This window comes from Xiphias gladius, unplaced genomic scaffold, assembly GCF_016859285.1.
Source record: "Xiphias gladius isolate SHS-SW01 ecotype Sanya breed wild unplaced genomic scaffold, ASM1685928v1 HiC_scaffold_1472, whole genome shotgun sequence".
Lineage (NCBI taxonomy): Eukaryota > Metazoa > Chordata > Actinopteri > Istiophoriformes > Xiphiidae > Xiphias > Xiphias gladius.
This window is the reverse complement of record NW_024401802.1, coordinates 522,551-546,428: the sequence shown is the minus strand read 5'-3', so window position 1 is coordinate 546,428 and position 23,878 is coordinate 522,551. Positions and strand designations below refer to the sequence as shown.

General features: G+C 39.9%; 1 protein-coding gene across 1 annotated transcript in view; it reads left to right on the top strand.

Moving 5' to 3' along the window:
• Positions 1-23,878, top strand: part of mtnr1ba (melatonin receptor type 1Ba) — an 82,478-nt gene that overhangs the window by 56,315 nt on the left and 2,285 nt on the right. The window lies entirely within an intron of this gene.

Here is a 23,878-nt window from a genome sequence, read left to right as displayed (position 1 = left end):
GGGGATAGTGAAATCACCAGCAGCCACGCCTTCAACAGAGAGGAACTTTTCAAGCGCATCCAGCTCTGATCTTAAAGCAACCTGTTCAACGAGTGCCCAGCATGTATAACATGGAAGCAGATGGTTAGCAAACACCTTATGGAATCTGGGGGTGCAAGAAATTTCTTTCCACCCTGGACTGGGCAGCAGAGATGACTCCAGACAGATGATGGTTCATGCCCCTTTACTCAAGTGCAATCCACATGGCAGAGCAGTCAACAGACAAGCCATGAACAGGAATAGAAGCAGTATGACACCCAGACCACACAGACAGAACAAGTTTAGAGGTAAGTTAAAGCATCCTCTGATCTTGGCCAAAAAGGATGACCAGAGACTAAAATCGGTAGGATCTGGTAAAATCTCAGCAGAGATTTTAAGGTGTTGAATGGTTTGTGTTAAGTGCTGACTCCTTGTGACTTGAAAACTCTGGTTAGATGTTCTGACAGTACAGCCATGTACACACCCACAGGGATGTTTCTTGTGGTTACTGTTGATTTATTCAGTCTCATAAACCATGCATTTTGGAATGGTAATTACTAATTAAAATGATCAAATTCAATGGAAAATCAAGTTAAAAAATTGAAGTTCAGTTACATTACAACCACATCTACAATACCAATGAAATAACAAGGAGTAAATACAATTAGTGATTTGTTGGAAAATGCGGTATATATGTCATATTCAAAGAAATAATATTTTGGCTCATAATTCTTCTGTTTTATGAGACATCAAACAATATAATTGGTATTACAAGTAACAATTTTCAGATTCCTCATCTGGCAGAGAGATCTTAGTTGTAATACTGATCAGGAGAAATGGTTAAAGATATTATCAGGCTTCGGCAAACACTTAAGAGTAAACATTTGAGAGGGAAATTTATTTAGTTTAAAATTTTACATGGATATTATTGCACATTATTGGCTTCATAGGATGGGATTAATGGATGACAGTAATTGTTGGAAGTGTCATAATGAGGTTGTAACTTCAGTACATTTCTCTACCCATTCTGGCACAAAATTCTACATTACTTAGGAAATTGGTTAGGCTCCACACTGCCTGCAAGTGACAGGACTGGGACACAATTCAAGTTCTACAATTAGCAAACAATCAGTTTACCATTGTCCTGGTTGGAATTGTTACTGCAACCATTGTTACGGCAATCCTCCAAAACTGCGGAGCTTAAAGAATGGATGGACAAAATGATCAGGATTGCTTCTATTGTTTAAAAAGTAGAGAAGAATTGATCAAAAAGTGACTGAAAAATCGAACAATTTTTGGTGTCACGCTTTACACATGTGCAGGCAATGTGGTGTTAAAATTTAAATTTAAATTGGTGATTTCATGCCATTTATAATAATGTTAAGTTGTAATTTATTTCTAAAATTTGTATTCTTTATGTCTATCTAAAGTGTAATGAATGGATCATAAAGAAATGCTACTCAAGTATAACAAACACAACAAAAAGCACAAATGGTGAAACCCTTCCTAGCTTGGTAAGACTACATACACACACACATACACACACTTTACAGTGTGTGTGTGTGTGTGTGTGTGTGTGCGCGTGCGCGTGCGTGCGTGCGTGCGTGCGTGCGTGCGTGCGTGCGTGCATGTACCAGTAGGACGGGGAGAAAGTAAGAGCGTGTGTGTGAGAGTGAGTGCAACAAATGATTGTGAGCGTGAAGCGGGACACTTAAGTTTCCAACCAAGTCTCAAACAAATATTTCCATAGTAACTCAATCCTAACACTGAGATCCCACCTCCCTCTGTCTATCCTCTCTGCTCTCAGTGAGAAGGGAGAGAAAACTGCTAGTAGTGGCCCACTGTTGGCGGCCCCCTCCTCCTTCACCCCAGGTTTTTGATCATGGTCCTGTAAGACCAATCCTGCGTGAGTCCATTTGAACTCACAGTAGTGTTATACAGACCTCTACTCTGGATACGACCAGCTGCCACGCACATCCATTATATGGAGTGTGTGTAAGTATGTGTGTCAAGGCTGTTGCTTTGTGTGTTGTGTGTTATCTACATTGTTTTGCACAGTGGTTTTGGACGAGTCTGGCTTTTATTACATGATAAGTGCTTTATTACGACATTAGGAAACAGTGGTCCACTGTAAAACGTTTTGACCTTGGTCTGGCATTATATCCCACTCTCACTGTAATGAATAGCTTATAATTCGCTAATGGCATATTGATAGCTTATGAGCTTTTCATGTCGCCCAACTCAAGCTTGTCGACTGGAATTTTAAAAAGTCATCTCCTCAACAAATTATCACTATTATAGAAATTTCTAGAACCAGTTAGCTTTATTATCTGACACCCAGCTTCAACTCTTTCAAAGACACATGCAAAAATATCTCTAGTGTTCCCTGATCGAAATAATTATATATAGACATATAAATACTGTCCATTTATACAGCAATATTGAATGCAGCCCATGTCCTCCCACTCACTTGGTTTCTCTAAGTTGGAGGAATAATTCACTGTCATTTTAACTTAGCTTCCTTCACTCTTTAAATGTGTGTGTGTGTGTGTGTGTGTGTGTGTGTGTGTGTGTGTGTGTGTGTGTGTGTGTGTGTGTGCGCGTGTGTGTGTGGAAGGTCACCTTATGTCAGCAGCAGAGGTTGATGGGATTTGTCAGCATCTCTGCTTACTTTTACAAACTATGGGACTACAGAGGAAGACAACACATGCGCAAGAAATAATCATGCTGAAGCTGATCCCAGTCCATTGGGACTGATACAACACACACACTGAGATTTAAGCAGAACATACACTGTACACTCCCTTCCTCCTTTCTCTCACAAACACAAACACACAGCTATCTTGTAGCCTGGACGGTGACCATGTTGATGTGGAACTGTCACTGGCATTAACATGAAAAGCAGCCATGCTGACACATCTTCAGTTTGACTGCTGGTGACTTGTGTTTTCTTGTTCTCATGTGTCTAAGTGAATTATACCTGGGTACTTTTCCACAAACACAAACAATATTGTCCTGGGTAATCAGAGTTTAAAAAGATCTGAACATCTGAACTGTAAATGTCAGTTGACAAATAATCAGCTAAAAGTCCATACAGTAGCATTCTATCATATCAGATGATCTTCATCAGGAGATGGAGTTTGCCCACTTGTCATGGAAATGTAGTTCAATTCAAATTTCCAGTTTTCATTTGGCGCCAACATGGATGAGAAGCCCTCCCTCCTAAAAGTTGAGTTTTAAAGTTAGCTCTTGACCTTGGAGCAGCTGACAAAACAATCTCACCTCAGGGTTTATTTAGTAGATTTTCTGGAGCTTTTGATCATATCACACGCTTCTCAGATGATGTTTCCAAGATCAAGAATTAAAATTGAAACTCTGAACTCCTAGCCAACTTGCCTAATGTTGCAAAAATCCACAATTTACCCTATATGAACAGTAGCATTTTGTAAAAGGTAAGATCAGTAAGAGAAATTACCCACAGGACTACGAAAATATCAAAATGCATTAGGCACCTGAAAGCATGGGCATGTCACACATCTGACTTCCATGCAGGAGACCTGAGTTTGTGAATAACTGCCATGTGTTGATTTGGTGGAAATAAATGATAAAAGAAAATGTTGACACTGAATGGAACCTGTGGAGTAGCTGAATCAGCCATTACTGAATTATTGCAAGTTTAGGTGTAGGTGTCAACGAGCAAAATACGAGCAAAGGTTCAGGTTTACAGTAGGTGAAGGTACAGATAGCTTAGGTTTTGGTGTGTATATTCAAACTCTTGCTGTGGCAGATTTTAGACTCAGTTTTTAGTTGTTTTCTATGATAGGCATAAAGCTTCTTCCAGTTTCAGCAGCCATCCAGCAGACTCACTTTGGGCCCTTGCGCTCTCATTTGAAATTTGAACACTTTCAAAACTTCTGTTTCTACTTTTGATCAGTCTGTGTGAATTCAGGTTACCTGTTTTGAATGTTGTGTCTTTTCAGAGGAAAGCAAGAGATTTTAACCAAGAAATTGTGCCAACAGTATAGTTATGAGTTAGGAGTCATGTTTTGTAAACTTAAGTCTGTACTGATATCTGAATGTCCCCTGTAGTATAGTAGTTCAGTGTCTGATTTTAGTTTGGTGTACAGATCCCCTGTCAAGAAGATGATGCTGGACATCAAGTTGCGTTGAGCACTCAACACTTTATTAACTGTGCAACAACATCAATCAACTCAGTTAGCATTCAACTATGATCTGCTAGTTACTCCACTTCTGGCTTTACCACATTACTTTGTGCATACCTTGATGATTTAATCATCAAGACTACTTTAGCCTGTAGCACTAAATCGCACGTAACTACACCTGACCTGTATGAGTAGATATAAAGATTAACGAACAATTCAACTCTTATCAGTTACTGAAGTGCTATTTAGCAAACTGTAATTCACATTTAGTCACACAGACATGAACACAGTTTGTCCAAAGCCACGTAGGGATTATCTGTAGTAGCTGTCCCTGATGGGAATGCATCAGTCTCTTCACCATCCTCATTCACCTTGTGAACAGGTAAAATGTCTTTTCAGACCAAATGTCCCATGCTTCTCCCTTACTCAAGGAGAGCACTGAAACAACTAATCCAACGAGGTGAAACTGTGCTCTACATGTGAACTTTAGCAGTATACAGTGTCTTTTAGTGTCTCTATACCTAAGATGTAGCTGGCTGGTCAGGTTGGCAGTCTCTGGAACAACCTCCAGTCTTGCATTGCATCATATCTTGACTGTGGGTCTTAACACTTGCCAATGATATTAGCAGATTTGTCCAACCTTTATCTCTATCCAGCTTTACTCTGACATCCTGATGTAGCTCTGAAAGTGGTTGAGCAGAACAACAGCAATTACGTTGGCAGCAGTAAATTTGTCTTCCAGTCATAAGTAATGCTGGGCTTTTTGTTGCTGTGGGTGATGTCTGTAGCACATCAGGGCTAGTTGGTTATCAGTCTGCTAAAGGATCCACTTGGCAGTCTGAAAGGCTTTCTAGGTGGCACCATTCACCAGAGGGCAATAGGGGCAAGAGGTTGGGTGCACACATCCATACTTCTGTCTTGGAACTCAGCAGATGTAAACTGTTCGCATTGTCATTCAATTTGGGACTTTCCCTTTTCTGAGTCAGTCAGTGATTTTAGTTCTTTGTTGTATTCCTGCAGCTCCTATGCCAAATTTGCTTGCATTTGTACTGACAGCAGTACTACTTGCATCGTAATTATTGTGTATCATGTTGTGTTTATGCACTAAGTGGTAACTAAATATTTATTTTACTGTAGTTGAACTCAGGATGCTGTTTGTCCTCGTGCGAATGACAATGACTAAGAGTCAAACTGCTTCTCTTCCCATCGCAGAAGGAAGCAAAGTAGATCTGCACTTCACTGCTCTCTTTGTCCGGCTTTGAAGCCACCCGAAAGCGATTAAAAGGCAGCCGCCACATCAGCCACTCTGCTCACCATTAGTTTGCGTTAGATCCTGACTGATCCTGTCGCCATGTTGGGAGATTTAAATAATTAATGAAATTACTACTGCTGTGCTATCTGTGCATAAAAACGGCTCCTCTCCCAGATCAAAGACTGAAGATGAAACTCGATGACAACAACGTGTTATATCAATAGCATGGAACATTTCTTGGGAACCAGATTGCACTTGTGGATCATACCATTGGTAAGAATCTTTTTCAATTACATTAAAAATTGTATTTTTGATGCACATCTCAATCTGCATTAGATGAAAAAAAGATGTAAATTGAAGGAGGAAAATATTAACATGAATGAAAGGTGTTTTATAACTATGATGATAAGGATTAATATTTTTTTATTATTGTTATTACATCAATAGAAATATAAAATATACTTAAAATCGTAAAGGGAAGGTGTAAAAAAGGAGTAAAGGGAAGGGAGTACTCAAATATATATATATATATATATATATATATATATAAAACAGAACTTAGTTGAAAGTCCAATTAAACAAGTAAATCACTCGTCAACGAGTGATTCCACTCTCATTTCTGTACTAATGTGGTAAGTGTAAAAACAAAAAGTTGTGGTTTTACTAGGGATGGGTTATGTGCTGGACTACTGTATTCAACATATTTCCAAAATGTAAACTTACTTCATTAAAATGATATTTACAAGGTAGGCTTACATTCAGCTAAAGATAGGCAATCAAATGAGTGAAGAAGGGCAGGCAAAAAGGGTAAGAAAACTGGAACACTAAGGCTATGATGCACATTAGATCATCTGGCAGAAGAAGAGTAAGAGGCTGGTTTTTATTCCGAGATTAACAGGTTAATGAGGAGCAGGTGTGCAGACAGGTGATACACCAGGTGACTGGCAGAGTTTCGAAAACACTGATGGACAGAAGATACCAGGTTGTTGTATATGTACAAAGTGCGTTAGGAAGGCTTTTCACATGTTTCAGGCATATTCTGGGCTATTAAGATTAGTAGTTAGCCTGAGGTAAGCAAACTGATCTTACATTTGAAAGTCACACCAGTAACGGGATCAGCTTTTTTATGACTTGCAAACATATCAAAAGTTAAAGGTTGTATTATCTCAAGCTCACTCTGAAAAACTACTTCATGCATTAATCTCAGAGAGATTCCACAACTGTTAATTGTTTGTTAGAAACAGCAGGAAAGCTCCAGCAGCCCTGTCCTCGTGTGTTCAATGTAATTCAATTCAGTTCACTTTTATTTATATAGCGGCAAAATCATAACAGAGGTTATCTCAGGGCACTTTTCATATAGAGCAGGTCTAGACCGTACTCTTTATAGTTATATTTACAGAGACCCAAACATTCCCCCATGAGCAAGGGGGCAGGAGGGAGGAAGGAGAACATAGCACAGTACAGGTACAACATAAAGATGTATAATAATAATGACACTAATAATAAAAATAACATTATAATAATAGGGTGAATAATAATACTAATAAAACTAAATATAATAATTGTTGATAATCATAATGATTGAAGCAGTGGGTGTTGAGCAGGATCATGGAGGCAGTAGGTAGTTTGCAATTATAGATCCAGACTCTGCAGCACCAGGGGGAGAAATACCTGCAGAAAGTGACAGGAGGAGAGAGGAGAGAGATGAGAAAGCACAAAACTATGGGAGAGAGAAGAAGTCAAGTTAGTAACAAACATTGATGCGATATGAATGTGTAAAGATGGAGAGGAAAAGGACGAGAGAGGAGCTCAGTGCATCATGGGAAGTCCTCCAGCAGTCTTGGCCTATAGCAGCATAACTAGGGGATGATTCAACCCAAGCCTGACGCAGTCCTGACTATAAGCTTTATCAAAAAGGAAGATTTTAAACCCACTCTTAAATGTGGAGAGGGTGTCTTCCTCCTGGACCCAAACTGGAGGATGGTTCCACAGTAGAGGAGCCTGATAACTGAAGCCTCTGCCTCCCATTCTACTTTTGGAGACTGTAGGAACCACAAGCAAGTCTGCATCATGGGAGTGCAGTGTTCTAGCAGGGTAATAGGGTACTATGAGCTCTTTAAGATATATGTTGAGATTTGTTCATGCAAAGGCCAACGTATTACTGCAGTACTCCAGTCACTTTGCTGGATTCCACTGCAACACTTCAACTTAAAAATTCTGATCTGCTTACTGACTACAAAGCACTCAGACCTCCCAGGTCATCAGGTGGCGGTTTTCTAACCAGATCTAAAGTAAGATCCGGATCTGGTGAGGGTGCTGACCAAACTGCCTGCTGACCTGAGATTTGTCACAGCTGTGTCCACAAAAGCATCAAAGCAAAAACTTTTCTATTTTCTCAGGCTTATGACATTTACCGTGTGTGTCTGTGGGATGGATGTAGGGTTCTTCACTGTCTTTGGTGGTTTTGTCTTATTTCACGTTTTTTTCGCTTCCTTGTAATGTTTTTTACTATATTCTTCTGCACATGTTGCATATGGCTTTATGCATATTAATTTCGAGTTTACATGTGATGAATGTGCTATACAAAGAAAACTGCCTTTGATTTGCCTTTGTTTAAGCAGTACTGGAAGGCTCTTACAAGTAACTAAAAGCATGGCTGGTTAATCTCTTACCCTAGTTGTAAAGGGCATGTGTGGCTGCAGAACCTACAACACATTAGAGTTGCAAAGAAGAGGGAGGGCAGTCAGATCTTCAACAATGACCAACGTAGTTGAGAATAGAGATGTATAAAGACAGAAGTGTGTTTCATTCATTATTGGGCACATTCTTTTTGTTGTCACTCAGCATGAAGGAAACTTGCTTTTACAGTTGTTCTCTGATCCAGAGCTGTTAAACAATCCTTTTGGTCCTCTGGCACATCGGCCTCAGTTCAAAAGATTAGTTCTCCAAAGGCATGCTATTTTCATCCCAGAAAACATCTGTTTTCTGAGATTTTAATAAGTCTAGTTATATACCTCAGAGAACACCATTTTCTAAGCGGTTCAAAGGTATCATGATTTGGACTCCACTCCACTTAGATTCTAAATTGACTCGGTTCTGGAGCTGCGGGGACTTCAACTTGTCTCGGATATGACTTAAGTGGTCTTGATTACAGGCATGGCTGTCAATAACAAACTATTTGAATCCCTGAAAAAAATCTAAGATGTAAGCAGCAATTCCAAGGCCTTGAAGGTATGTGTTGTTGAGAAACCCCTCTGTAGTATGCTAGTACAGCAGCAGCAACCTCCATACAGCTTGTATCATGTGTGTGTATGTACAGTATGTCAGTATGCAGTCTTAGCATAAGCTTTGATATGGACCCAATATCACATGGCCATACATACACCGATCAGCCACAACATTAAAATCAGTCACCAGTTTTAGTGTTATAGCTGATCAGTGTATGTATTGTATTGAAACCATCATAGAACTGGATGTCTCCCCTCCTTTGTTCTCCTGTCCCCCCGTCCTCTCCTCTTCCTCCTCATCCTCCTCTCCTTCTCTGTACTTGACTGTCACTATCAATCAGCAGCAAGCTTCGTCATTCCCAAGTCATCACTGGCAGCTGAGGTGTTGCAGAATTGAAGGAGTCTCATTTCCCAAACAACTGGCTTCCATAATAAGGAACTGGTCCCTTGATGGCTGGTCCAAATCGAAGAGGGGGAGTAGGAGGAGTTCTAATAAAGAATGTGATAGTGGACAGAATGAGATGATGGAAGGGGCAACGGAATGTCAGGTAACCAGGGGTAAAAGGGGAGAGGGATTTATAAACGTGTGCGTGTGGGGGGTGGTGGTGGTGGTGTGTGTGGGGGTGTGGGAGAAGGACATGGTAGGTCACACAGACATTTATGTGCTGAAGGGGGCAGAATGTCAACATTAAACACACACTCCTGTGTGTTGCATTAGAAAGGTCTGCTTGACCGGAGCATACACTACATTTAAGTGGAGAAGGTAAAGCACTCAGCTGCCCCTTTGGCATAAATGGACTGTCCAAACAGCAAGCCAAGGGAATATAGTGGTACCTATGCTGTAACCTTCTTGAGTTGATCTCAGTCTGTTTAGCTGCATTTGTATTAAAGGCAAATGATACTGGAGCTCACAAATCCTCTCAGGGGTTTCTTGTTGATGCAAATGACCCCTGAGGAACATACTTTTTCTCTGAAACCCCAGTTCATTTCCTCCTTCAATAAACAGTCTATGGGACCTGTGTGATCCAGCTGCTTTCATTAACAAACCCTAGTGTAAAAGATAATTCTAATTAATTTCAACTTGACTATTATTTTGAGACGTTTGTCTATAATTCCTCTCAGTTATGACTTCATGTGCATGTAGTGTAATTTCTGAGATCAGGAAATAAGTAACAGTGACACAACAAAGTCCAACAGGTAAAGAAACATGAGCAATCAGACAATCAGACAGGTTGGAAACAGGATGTCAGTTTATTCAGATTATATAGACCACTTAATTTACAAGTTAAAGTGGAAGTGACACACCTGAAATGTTGCTTATAATCCTTTATTATACAAGCACACTGTGTGCACAAAACTACAGTAAGTAGAGTGGGTCAAAATTCAAGCAGGCAAGTGGGCCTGTGAACTGTGAGCGATGCTAACAGCAGACAATATGGGAGAATGAGTGGGTGGGTAATCTTACCATTCACCTAACCTGGAGGTTTGTTTCCAACCTGTCTGATCCTCTTCTTGTATATCTTGACCTCTCAGGCTTGCTGTAGACTTCATTTCAGCGGATCATAAGACATTGATCAGCGGTTGGTAAAGGTTGCATAAACTTGAGTGAAACTAAAATATATTCAAGGTATTTGTTTATAAAAGTCTATAAGCCTTTAAATGTCTTCACTTTGATGGCAGTAAACCCAAAAACAGTTATGTTCACACTGCTCACAGTAAGTGAACAAAAAGAAAAGAAAAAAAAATATTGGTTCACAAGGCCTGAAACTGGTGAATCTGGGTGGAGCGAGATGGAAAAATCATGGCAAGTGGCTAAATACCACTGGGGTTAACTTTACATTATTGTGAGTTGTGGAAGGTTACTTTATGTAACTAATATAGCAAATAGCACGTATATACTGTGTTGTAAGAGGGACGAGGCTGTGCAGTATGTATCTGTCTCATTTAGAAGTTTTGGCTTTTATTGGAAAGTTGATAATAAAAGAGGCAGACAGATAAAAAGGGGATAAATAGGCAGGTATGACATTCAACAATAGGCACTCCTAACCAGTCCTAATTGTTGTTTTCCCATTCCTGCTGGGTCCCACTCCAGATCAGGTCTACATTCTGCTGGCATTTTATAGAATTCTCCACAGTAGAAGGAGGTCCTCCACAGTGTGTCATGTGTCAGATGATGACACACTGTGGAGGACCTCCTTCTACTGTGGAGAATGCTAATCATCCAGGCTTTTCTCTGAATGTTGTAAAGACATAACTGTGCAAGACACAGTGAAGACAGATGGAGGTACTAGGATAGTTATTGTGGAGAGGGAGAATCATCACCGCTGCATTATTATTATATGCCCTGTCCCCACAGGGCATATAATAATTAGTAGTAGTAGTAGTAGTTGATTGAACCCATCCACTTGGCATGTCTCAAATGATCGGCTTTTTTGACATAAAAACTACAGCCAGCCCTCACCTCACCTTGATTAACAATCCTTATTATTATAATTATTATTATTATTATGATTAATTAATTATGAAGGACTCTTTGTAGTGTTCAGCCTCTCTAACGATCTTTTCAGATTCTAATCTTATTAACGCTATTCTTCTACCAATAGCTGGATTACTTTTATCTTGCTGTTTTAAAAGTGCTATTTGTAAGTTTTCTCTGCCGCCAAACATAGTTTCTTGCTAGTAGCGATTGTAGTGATGGTCGCTTACCAAGCACTTCAGCTATCATTGCATTTACAATACAAGAGGTTAGAATACGCCCTCTGGGCAGTACTACTTAGACAGTGAAGACTGGACGCTACAGTGACTCACTATCGGAAAGTGACGAGACGAGCCAGCCAGACTGGGGCTAGCTGGTTAGCATGCTAACTTCAGTAGAATAAAATAAGTGATAGAAATAGAAGCAAAAAAAGAGTTAACATTGGCGTCGCTTTCCACCGCGAGTAAAGGAATGAAGTTTGATGCTAAACTCACGATTTCTTCTAGACTGGTAAGTAAACAGCTGTCAATGCAAGCAAAACTTACATATAGCACCTTTAAGTTTCACATTTTAAAAAATCATGTTCTTTCATGAGTTTGGTCTCGGATTCTGCACACACTGGTGCTGTACCAGACTGCTTGGAGGGTCAAGCAGCTGAGGAGTGTGAGCTGGAGGCAGGGTCAGTGGTCTTGGCCACTCCTGCATTGGACCTGGATGCTGCAACACTGCAGACGGGAACCCCGATGCAACCAGATGATCCAGGAGTTTGCACCAGAACTAGAACTACATAGCTCCACACCAAATCCAGCTGGAGCACTATAGTCCGTATTTTTATCTGAATTTGATCCTCATGTTCGACTCATTTCAGCGCTGACTGACTCTTGAGTTTTATCAAGCTACAGTAGTACGCTACAATCCATTACATGTGGTTGACCTGTGTGTCACTCACAAAATTCAAAACGCCCAGTTCTTGCTGGAGCTCCATAGAAAAACATGAGAGAGGAGATGTAAAACTACATTGAGATGGTGTTTTGGTACTTAAAACCACAAATATATATCTTGTTATTGATACCAAAACTTAAAATAAAGCACTGGAAAATTGTAAAATATGTGACCTTTAATACCACAACCAATATTCCAAAGTCTATAGTATAGTCCTGTTAACAATGTAATACCAATTGACCTCACGGTGAAACTGTGTTCGGGTGTTTTACATGCAGTTTCCTGCTTTGTATCTGTACACAGATGCTCACAAAAGCACTTCTTTTATTCACGGTGTTTTTGTGTAAACTTAGCATTGATATAATTTGTTCACAGATTTCATTCACACAGTCTTTTTTTTTTTCAAATACAAATCTTTTCTACACATGCACAAACTTCAATTTCTCATGCAGATTTAATGGTTCATTTACATCTACAAACTTTGTAATTATTTGTGAACATCACTTTACAAGCTCAAAATCTTTTGACCATAATGAACAAATGATTCTTTTCTACTGATTCTTTTGCAAGATCAATTCATACCAGGTCTACATTGCTATGTACTGCCATATGCTATATGCCATATTTTTGCACTGACAAAAATGCTGGGCTTCTCTTGCCCCCCCTGCTTTTAAATGGTACCATACAAATTGTCAGCCATAGCCTATAAATGGAGGCATTACAACCTCAAATAGGTTACAAACTCAATCAGTACTGTGTGACAAAGTTTCGCTTTAAGCAGGGCAGATGGTGACTGACTGTACATGTTTTCCCCTCGGGGCATACTGCAGACATATGTGCTTGCTGCTGAGACCACTCAGTACTACAAATCTGTATACTCAACTCAACCTGAATCGACTAAGCTGCTGCTGATACCAGCTCTTGTACATACTCGCTGCCCTCCACTCGTCCCGTACATGCCGAACTGCAGCCCATATGCTGAAAATAAGAGACTGTTTGGCAGCTTCAGGGCTCGCTGGATTTGTTCATGTACCAGAGTCAGACGGTGGACTCAGAGGTTGTTAGATTTTGTTGAGACTCGCTGCTGCAGTTTGGTTGATAGTTACATAACTTTAAGTGCCTATTAGGGTTTTTTTTAATATTTTTGAAATACTTTTATTGTCTCCAGGTCATTTCTAATATCTGCTACTGTCATGATAAACATACATACGAGTTGCTAGATTTTTAATAATTTACTGTAAAATAATACACACAACACATAACACAATTATCACAGTATAACTCTTGAATTAATATTTTATCAGCTTTATGTAGCCTACAGCTTAATATTTTAGGAGGTTAATGGAGCCTATATAATATTACGGTGACCTACATTCTTGTGGCCTGAAAGGTGCACAACACCAAAATGCTCGAACTTGAAATACTCAAAATATTTCTAAGTCCAGACCTGAATATACCAAAGGCCTATACTAAAAGGCACGATTTGGGCTTAGCGAAGTAACTTCAGGTTTAACCCTGGGTTTCAGGGTTGCAATCATGGTTCACTTCTTACCAGGGTACATTGCCATAGTAACTTATGCTGAACACCCAATCTGCTCCGCAGCAGGTTAACTTCAGAGGATCACATCAAAACCTGTCAACAGTCCCAATACTGACCAGTCAGATCATTGAAAAATCACAGTCATCATTCCTACAGAATCCCGATATGGACAAAAGAGTTTACAACTCGCTAAATGCACAAGGCTTTGTGACTTCCGATTCCAAATAATACAGCTCAGTAATTTCCAGTGTATTTTTTTTAATTGAGCTAGCTAGCGAGAGAGCTCTTGATGGCGTTAATGTGTAGGTTAATTCAGCATGAGTGTACGCAGGAAAGGTGCTAGGACCGGGTCGGTAAGGATTGAAACTTGGCTCTGAGTGTGCCAGTGAACCCAGTCCCAGAACACGCATTCAGCACGCTCTAATGCACACCGTGAATTACAGGTACACAGAGAGAACATGTAAAGAGACTGACAGGATAGGTAACAAAACTTTATGGATTTTTTTTGAGGGTCTACCATGCCACCGGTGATGACACCAATGATTGTCCTGGTTTGCTAACTGGCCAGTTTGACCATGGATGAGAACAGGAAGGAACGCCAGGCTGCAGCACACTAAAAATAACTCGCTTTACATTATTACGCATGAAACTGCCAGTCAGATTTATTTACCTGTTGGAGTGCTGGAACGCCATTCTGGCCAACTTTAAACATTGGCTATACCATTGAAGTACCAAGGCTTAGTTTGTGGCAGAGAACTGAGCGGCCCATTGAACCAGTTCCTCCTGAGGAGCAAGAACAACATATTGATGTGACAAAGGATCATGAATACTGCTCAGTCCCTGAACCAGCTGCACTGGGCATGACAGCATCAGCTGCAGAAGCTCTGTCCAAAGTAGCAGAGGTTCTGAGAAAGGAAATACAGGAGTTACTTGTCCAGCGAGAGTTTTCATTACAGCCGTTTGCACGCTCAGACGCCAACATCAGATTCTCTACCAGGTATACCTAACTTATATATATTCCAGCTGTTCGACCAATGTCAACATCTGGCAAATGAGAAAGAATCCTATTTTCAGTCTTAATTAATAAAACATTATGTATGTGTCTATCATATGATATTATTTGTCTAATTTGCTGGTTGGGGCTTTTATTGTCCTGCAAATCCAATGAACATCAGTGATGAGCTCTTGTAGACAGTGGGTGTAGAATGTTACTAGTTGGAACGGAAACAGTCAAGCAGTAATAAGTAAAATGTAGAAGTGATTGTGCAACCGGTCAATAAAGTGACAAAAAATAAAGAGACGATATTTTTATAGGTCAGTCGAATCAGCTTGCTGTTTGAGGCTTTCCATGTGTCACTCTGGTTTTGAAACAGAGCTTCTAACAATGGAGGGGGGGTTTATCACACTAAATACTTAAATAACAATAAGTTACTTACAATAACTATTGACAGCGTCCATGATTTTACACTCATTCTCTCACTGCAGCTCAGAATAACATAAGGAAATTTTGTGATGATAATGGGAAAAAAAAACTAAATCCTCTGATGTCTTTTATTAGGAAACCTATCCACACACTGTAAAGTATTTCCCATGGTTATAAATGAACATACCAGTCAGATGACCTCACCAGACATGAACTAGTTTTCTTCTCTCCTCTCTGTTATGGCAGCAGAAGCAGTCTGACATAACTTTTTTTTTTTTTATCTGCATCACATTTTCATTATAGTTTGTTCATCATCAGACAAAAGAGCAAGAATACTCACTCAGTAAAAAGCTTAATATTAATTCCTGTATTTATTTACTGTATATCCTTAGTCTGACTTTAATAACTGAAAATTATTTCTAGTGTTTCTTTTCTATACTCATTATAAGATCATATTCTTTACACTTCACCGTGTTGAATATCACTTTGGGATTTCTCTATAACCGAATTTGCCTGCAGGTTTCTTCTCATATCCTATTAAGTACTTTTGTCATGGTTCTGACAATGTTGCTTGTAATTAACAACTCTACCTCTTTCACATGAACACGCTCGTAGCCTGGCTGGAAAACCCAGAGTTAACTGAGCCAGTTGATAACCAGCTTCCTGATACAAGTTATCCAGGACAGCCAATGGTAGGCTCAGTGAAACCAGATATTATCTTGAACTTGCTTTGTAATACAGGGCTCAGGGCACCATAACACTGAAACCTCCCAGCACTATCTGGTGTCAGTATCAAAGTCTTTCATTTGTGCAGCTCATTGTGGGTGAGGGAGACGAGGATCATTCCAGTCAATGGCAACATTATGCATATGCAAATGCAATACTAATAAATACAATAAAAAATGACCTTCAAACACTGAGAATCAAAACAACATGAAATACTGCATATGCATGAAACTATTTGAAAAATAGCCTAAATCATAAAAATGCCAGGACATGGATCATTTAACAGCATTTCAGTCAGAAAAACTTACATCAAGGAAGTGACAGTTTATAGCAAGTGGTTATAAAGTTCCTCTTCAGCTGTGAAATACCCAATCATTGTAAAGTATAATGCAAACGGCTGGACCCAGTCGGTCAATACAAGTGTTACTTCAAATGAATACAAAACGATTCAGCGGTTTAATAGCAAATTTAGCTGCCAGTAACATCATTTGCAAGCATGCAGAGGCTATAAACGCCAATAATTCATCATTCCCTCCATTAGCTATACTGCTTATCCTGTGAGTTGTTGCAGGGGAGCTGGAACCTATTCCAGCTGACATTGGGTGGGAAGCGGGGTACACCCTGGACAACCCGGTGATAGACTGGCCAATTAATCTGCATGTCGCCAATTAATCTGCACTGTGGGGGGAAGCTGGAGCACCCAGAGGAAACCAACGCAGGCACGGGGAGGCTAGTTAAACTCCACACAGAAAGGACCATGAGGAACCAGGGTTCGAACCCAGAACCTTCTTACTGTGAGGCAACAGTGCTAACCACTATCCACTAACTAACCATAATTCATGTTTATCACAAATTGAATCTGAGCAGTCCAGCAGCGAAGCTAAACCACAATTTAGCCAACAGCAATGCAGTCATAGCTAGCTTACTGGCGATGCCAAGGAAACATGACCTCTACTGAGCAAAAACATGCCACGCCACTATCCATGAAGGAAAGCACAAACATTACAGCTGCAGATATTTATCTTAGCCCTGAGTATACTGGCGAGTTGAATACAGTGAATAGACCCCTGACAGAGTGGGCACACTCCAACAGCAAACACAGGAAAACTCAGCTTCTGTCCAGCTGGCATCATGAACTGAAGGCTGATTGACAACCAGCTGACCACTGCAGAAGCAGGCAGCAGAAGACAGGTGGCCCAACTGTGATCATTTACTCCTTAATCAAGTTGTCCCAAATGAGCAGCAGAGATGCTGTCACAGTAAACAGTGTTGGCATGAGTTTGATCAACACAGTAAGAGAGAGAATAGAAGCAAAGAGAGAAAACTATGGTGATTTTTCTGTTAACCGCCACTAAGCACACAAACTTTTTCCAGGAAATGCTTCTATAGTTCTGTTTTACAATAACTTTGTTTGAACTTTGTCATCAATTATGTTGATAGGTTTTATAGATTTGAGGAGTAGCTCCGCTGCTGCGTGCTGATGTTGCAATGGAATGACCAATTACCTTTCACTTCTTATATTTCCAATAATAATGACCGTGATGCACACCTGAATGAATATGATTGTATATTAGGATAGTAGCTACACAGCTGTAAATGAGTCAATCATTTACTGCTAATGGCTGGAGCCAACCAGCCAATACAAACATGATATAATTTCTCTGCCTGACCTAATGCTGTGCCTTATTTCAACATCAACTTCATTTTATTTAAAGTGCACATCACCCAAAAAGTCTCTGCACACCTTATAGTGGAAAAATATAACATCAGATGCGCAACTTCAGACTGAATCCCAAACATGCAGGTAAGAGTCTGAATAAAACAACAGTAACAGAACTCAGGTAGTTGTCAAAAGTAGAATGAATCATTTAAATGATTATCCAGCCAGTGAAATTAGGTGGGGCCAAAGCATAGGGGAAAATGGTAGGTAGGTTTTAAGGCTAGTCCGATTCCAAGATTTGCATAGGGAGTTTATACCAAAGACGGACAGTTCAATAACCCCCGCACGATTTTTCATTGAATCTAGAAACATTTAACAGCATCAAGAGAACATAAAAGATGTGATGGAGTATTGGAAGTAACAAATCTGGAGATGTAGAAAGAAACCAGTCCATGTAAAGGCCTTGTCAGGGGGAGGATTTGAAATCAACCCTTACTTGTGTTGGTAGCCGATATAAAGACATCAGGGCAGATATTTTATGATCAAATTTGTAGGTCTCTAGTAGCTGAGTTGTTGACTAACTGAAGACGTCTTGTTGCTGTCATGGATAGGCCAGAGAAAAACACGTTGCAGTAGTCGTTTCTGGATGAACAACGATTTTGGCTTTTGAATTGTCGCGCAGCCAGAGGAAACTGCTGGGACAGCCATCTGATTTCCCTGGCCAGGCTATTTTTTTTTTTCAAAGCATTGACTATTATTTATAAGCACGAATGGGAAATAATTGTATTTTTTCATTGTTTCATCATATATTTATTTTTTTTTATGTGACTTCTTGCTAAACCAATTAATGCTTGAAATACATTTGTAACTTAGCCAATAAAAGTACAGCATTAGTTACATGTTTGTGCAACAGATTTTTATAATGCCCTTGTAACACTGTTAATCACATCTTGCCAACACCATACAATGTTATGTAATCCAAACAATAAGAGGGTATGAAAACAACGTAGTTAGGAAATGTACTTTAGTCATCAAGATAACAACACTGGCAGCACTCATGACAACACCAAATACACATTTTTAAGCTTTCCTGCCAAAACAGATCAGACCAGATTTTGTGCGGAGGGGTACATAATTATTCACCTCAAGCCTTTGAAAGTCTAACCAACTGGCAGAATGTACTCACAGAACAAAAGTGCTCAAAAAAACTGATCCCCGTGGAGCATTTTTTACTTCATAGCAGGAAGATATAGTTATTTTTGTTATTATTGTATACAAAATTTGTGTTCTGTTACTTAGATATGAGTAGAACCAGGCAAGCATCATCTCTTTGAAACCAAAGAGGTTGGATCTGAACCCAGACTGAAAATCATCAAGAAGATTGTTACTTAATAGACGGCCTGTGGGCTGGTAGCAGAGCTCCTCTTCTTGAACCTGACTCTAACCAGTCTCATCTGGAAATTGGGCCCTGCTCTAAGACTCACCCCTTTCTGTGTCATTGCCTTTCTGTTTGCAGCCTTTTGATCTGTGCCCTTTTTGCACATGGTCATCACACAGACTCATCCTCTACATTTCAGATTGACCCATCGGACTGTGACTGCACCACACTTTCTGTCATTATCATCTCTGCTTTCAGTCTGTCAGTGTGTATAGTGCTGCAGTGAAATTTGATAAAATCTCTCCTGTCGCTAATCACTGCCGTTCATAATCACACAATGAAGCTAACGTTTCTACTGGCTGCCCTCCTCTATTCTTGCCTTCCGTGTGGTTTCTGTAACAATCTAGTCCAGGGTCTGTACTGATTAAGTGTCTCAGAATCCCTTGTAGGAATCACACTGAAAGTTAAAGTAGGACTACTCCTACCTCACAGAAGCTATTTATGAAGGATTATTCCTAGGAGGGAGCATGACGTGACTGTTTTAGCATACTGAGAGACACAAAGTAGAAATTATGATGAGGTGTTGTAGTTTTGATGGCGGACATTTAAAGTATGAAGTATTAGGGCTAAAATTCCAAATGCAGAAAACAGCAGTTTTTTTTATGTGTAGGCTGGTTATATATAAAAAATAACAAGCCATGATTAATACATATATCGAATCTCGTTATTTTTTCAAAATGCTCATGTGGTTTAAAAAAATTATTAAAACAATAGGAAATTGTACTCAGCTGAGTGTAATCAGCCCGATTCTATCCAATTCTGCAGTGCCTATTTTGTCAGTACTGCACATACTGCAACCCTCTGCAGGCAGTTGAGCACCTCTCCATGGAGAACATGAAAGCTTCTCTTTCACTCTTCAATTTCCCTTTCAACTTCACCCCTTGTTAACTTAAATGCCCTTACGTGGGGGAAAAAAAAAAAAGATTTCTGTTGTGACTCCTGTCATGGGAAACAACATACTGTTACAACAAAAACATAAACATTATAGCCTTGATATAATTTTAAACTAATAAATAAATGCCAGTTGTAATTAGCACTGGTTTTAGGTCTGGTGAAAGACTCCACTCTCATTGATCACCCTTTAAGTTGTGCACCTTACCATTTGTGTGCCTTATTCCTGCTGCCAAGAGCGTGCAATTGCAAATACCTTAGTTACTGCGGATACAGCATCTCATTTTCAAGAGTGTTATTACTAAATCATAATCTTTTCATAAGCTCAGTGTCCAACAGAATGTCTCTGTCTGACCTCCACCTCCTGCAGCTCCTAACAAGTTGGGAAGGCTTAGGAGCTTTCCTAAACATCAGCAGATAGTAGAGGACAAAGTTGATGAAATGCTTTGATGCCTAACATAAAGATATGAACAAAAATGTGTGACTGAAAATGTTTGTCCTGCCCAGACAAATTTGAAAAATACGGGGCCAAATCTCATGTCTGTTCACTCTTACTCTCTGTGTGACATTGATATGCGGTAGTGTTGCACTTCCTGTGCTGATTCCGCATGGTTACCTCAGTGGTTTTGTCAGCAAGGTCTGGCAGGTTTGTCTGCCATGCTGCATTTCAGGGGAGCATATGAGGGGTGAGGGAAATATCACCATTCAGACAGCACTGCTGTAGCACAGGACACCTCAATAATGTGGTGCTTTTCAGGTAATCAACAACACTGAATCCAGCAGAAGAGAGTCTGTGAAGGAGCCTTCCCTCCCACTGCTCAGAGCAGAGCAGAGATCATCTACAGCCTTTCTTGGATTGGTTGTGGCATGGCAGAGTTTGCCTGAGCTAGCTCATAAAGCAAAAGAGAAGAAATGTGGAACAGTATTGGTATGCACTCAGTATTTCTGCCACTGGAAAAAAAAAAAATCTGTTTTTCTGGCCAACCAAAGTGACCTATAGTGAACCTCTAAGACTGTTTGGTCCTGCCTGTCTTTATAAGCTTTGTTTCTGATGTTTTAAGCTCTAATCCCTGCCTATATTTCCCCTGCACCCATCTCTCCCCTGTTTTTGTATGTGAGAAGTATCTTGGGTCAGACTCCTGCGCCAGTAACTTCCCTGACACATGAACAGATCAGACATGAGAGATTACCCCAGCTCTCCCTCAAATTTCTTGCTAAATTTAGTTGTGTTTCATGTTCAGGGAGCACATACAATTTTTCATTGCTGTTGAATGATGAACAGAGGTCAAGCCTGGGAGAAGAGGGAGGAGAATGGCAGGCTGAAAAGGTTACAGATTGGGGGAAGAAAAATATGAAAAATATTATCCTGAAAGGGCAGCAGATGGCCTCTGTAGCTAGAGACTTGACAGTGTGTGTCTTAATGAGAAAGGATGGCGCTGAATGTCACTGTGGTGGTACTGTCAGCTTTCTTTTCAGTAAGAAAGCTGACAAAGCACTAGACTGACATCACTTGATTTAGGATTTTATCCTTCACATCTGTGCTTCATGTGCTGCACTCACATATCATATCATCTTAATTCAGAGAGGACTCATTTAGGAGACACATGCCAGAACTATTTTTAACGGTGTATCCATCCAACCAGCACCTATGCAGCATCCCCAGCTATAGCTCAGGTTGTTGAATTTGGGTGAGAACAGATTTTGGTTTTGGTATCTGTACAAGCACGATGAGACCAGGCCCAGATCTAGAGGAAAAGCAAAGCAAATATCTGGAAGGGCAAACGACTCCCATCAACCACGTGGATCCAGGCCTGGATGGTACCAAATTTGGCAATCTCACTGTGATAATGATCCTCACTAAGCTTCACAAAATCACTGTGCCCAGTTATAGCTTGTAGCACCCCCTAAAAACACAAATTCCCCATTACTATTTAGTCCTTATGTTAGACTAACCAAGTCCTGACTTCAGCTCTGTGCTGACACACAGAAATGAGAGTGATGTACGTCCCCTAATTTCACTCTTTGAAAGAAAGCAAACAATAGTATTTCCCCTAATGTTCAACGATGCCACTCTGGATGTAATTTTGCTCATTTTCAGGTATGCCGATTTCATTTGCCATATCTGCTTCCATGACAAAATACATTCGTGCTCAGCCTGATGTCACTATAAATTCTTGAATCTTTTGTCACTTTCCCTGATGAAGATCCAATTACTGAAAACTGCATTTTATCATCAGCTACTTGTAACAACAACCAGGTAACAACAGGCGTGTCATCAAAGACAAATAACATTACCACACTGAGCTGATAAAACTGAGGTGTAAATTCTCATATATTTCGAAAAGCATTGTGTCCTCCCAGATGAGAATTTAGTTATGGGAGGGATAACAGGCTCGTGAAAACACATTTGGTATCACTGCATTAAATATTAAAACCCAACCCTCCCCAGAGAAATAAATCCCACTGGAATGGGTTTAAATCCGTTTCACTCAGATTTATGGAGCAAATCCCAAAGATTATCTCAGGAGATGATTGAAACATAATGCATCTTTATGCTGAGTAGCGAGATGAGTCTTCTGAGAGCGCAGCCACAATGCTAAACACTATCATGTGTGTTATTTTCAGGTAACTTTAATGTTCTTTAACTTTTAATTCCCTGCATTGCAACAACAGTGTACTCTGCCTGAGCCACAATTTACATACTTTAATCTCTCCTGTGCAAAGGCTCCTGGTGCCAAGAAGAGACACCAGAATCACCTACAGTACCCCCCCCCCCCCCCCCCCCAGTGATTTGACTTGACTAATCTGTACTTTCAAGTAATTTTTGGTAAAATTTACATTTCCATTTACTACCTTACAATGCTACCAGAGCTCTCATGAGTAATCTTCACTGCAACTTCCATAGAAGTAGAAATAAATCCTGTAAATAAAGGTGTGTAAATAAAGGGCTGAGATTCCAGATGACTTTAAGATTGTACTTCTTACTTTCAAAGCACTCCACAGTCTAGTACACAAAGGCATTTGAGAACTTTTGTGGCCACAGGTACAAGGACATGTGCAGCACTTTGGTTTGAAAAGTGTTATGCAAATAAAGATAAATTGTATTGAAATGACTAAAAAAATTAAAATAACAACATGCATAAATATACAAAATAAGGATGTAACATCAAAGCGGAAATATACTCTCTGGCCAGTTTAGCTAAATCTGTACAATCTAATGCAATCCAACACAACAGTTGTGCCATGAATTCTACTTTCATGAAACTTAGACATTTTAAGACTACAAGAAGAATCTTAAAATCTCTTTCAAAGGACATATGTATCCAGACCTGCATAGATGTGGTCTCTCCTCCTGGCTCTGGTTAATTTTGTAGCAGAAATCTTTTGTAATTCTACTTTTTAATGTGACTGTATTATTGTACACCAGACAACAGACCTCTACAATAATCCTAGTTGATGCAATTGCATGTATTAATTTCTTACTGTCAGCCAACAAGAGTGACAAGTCCTCCAACCTAAACAGCTATATGGGTAATTTTGTCCCTACTATCTGTTACAAACCGTAAGAGGGTCTCCTGGTTGAGCTTAGGCACACAAACAACTTGGTTAGGTTTAGAGAAAGATCATGGTTTGGGTTGAAATTAGTACTTTGTTAGAGGACCTTTGTTGTCATGGCTACGACAATAAACATGTTCCAAGGGTTATAGAATGATCATGGTTTGGTTAAAAGAAACACCGTTGACCATCGGTTTGAAAGTTCGATATTTTGTTGACCCATCCACCCACCAGAACCTGCTCCCTATGTGGATTTACTCATTTGACTTCCTCCTTTACGCCTGTCATAATTACAACAGACACTGTTTAAGCCAGCAAACATTCATGACTGTATCTGAGTCTGAGTTAAATAATGTCAACTTTTGAACTACTTCTCCTTGAGCTCCCTTGTAAATGACATTTGTACAGTTTGGTCATATTCATGACAAAAATCCACCCATCGAGTTGAAAGGTCCCCTGTACTACTCTGTCTCTTTCTGCTTCCTGCCATCTTGAGCTGCCAGTTAAAAAGCCACAGACAAGGCCTTCCACTGCAAAGGAAAAACAACATGTTGGTTGATAACTGCC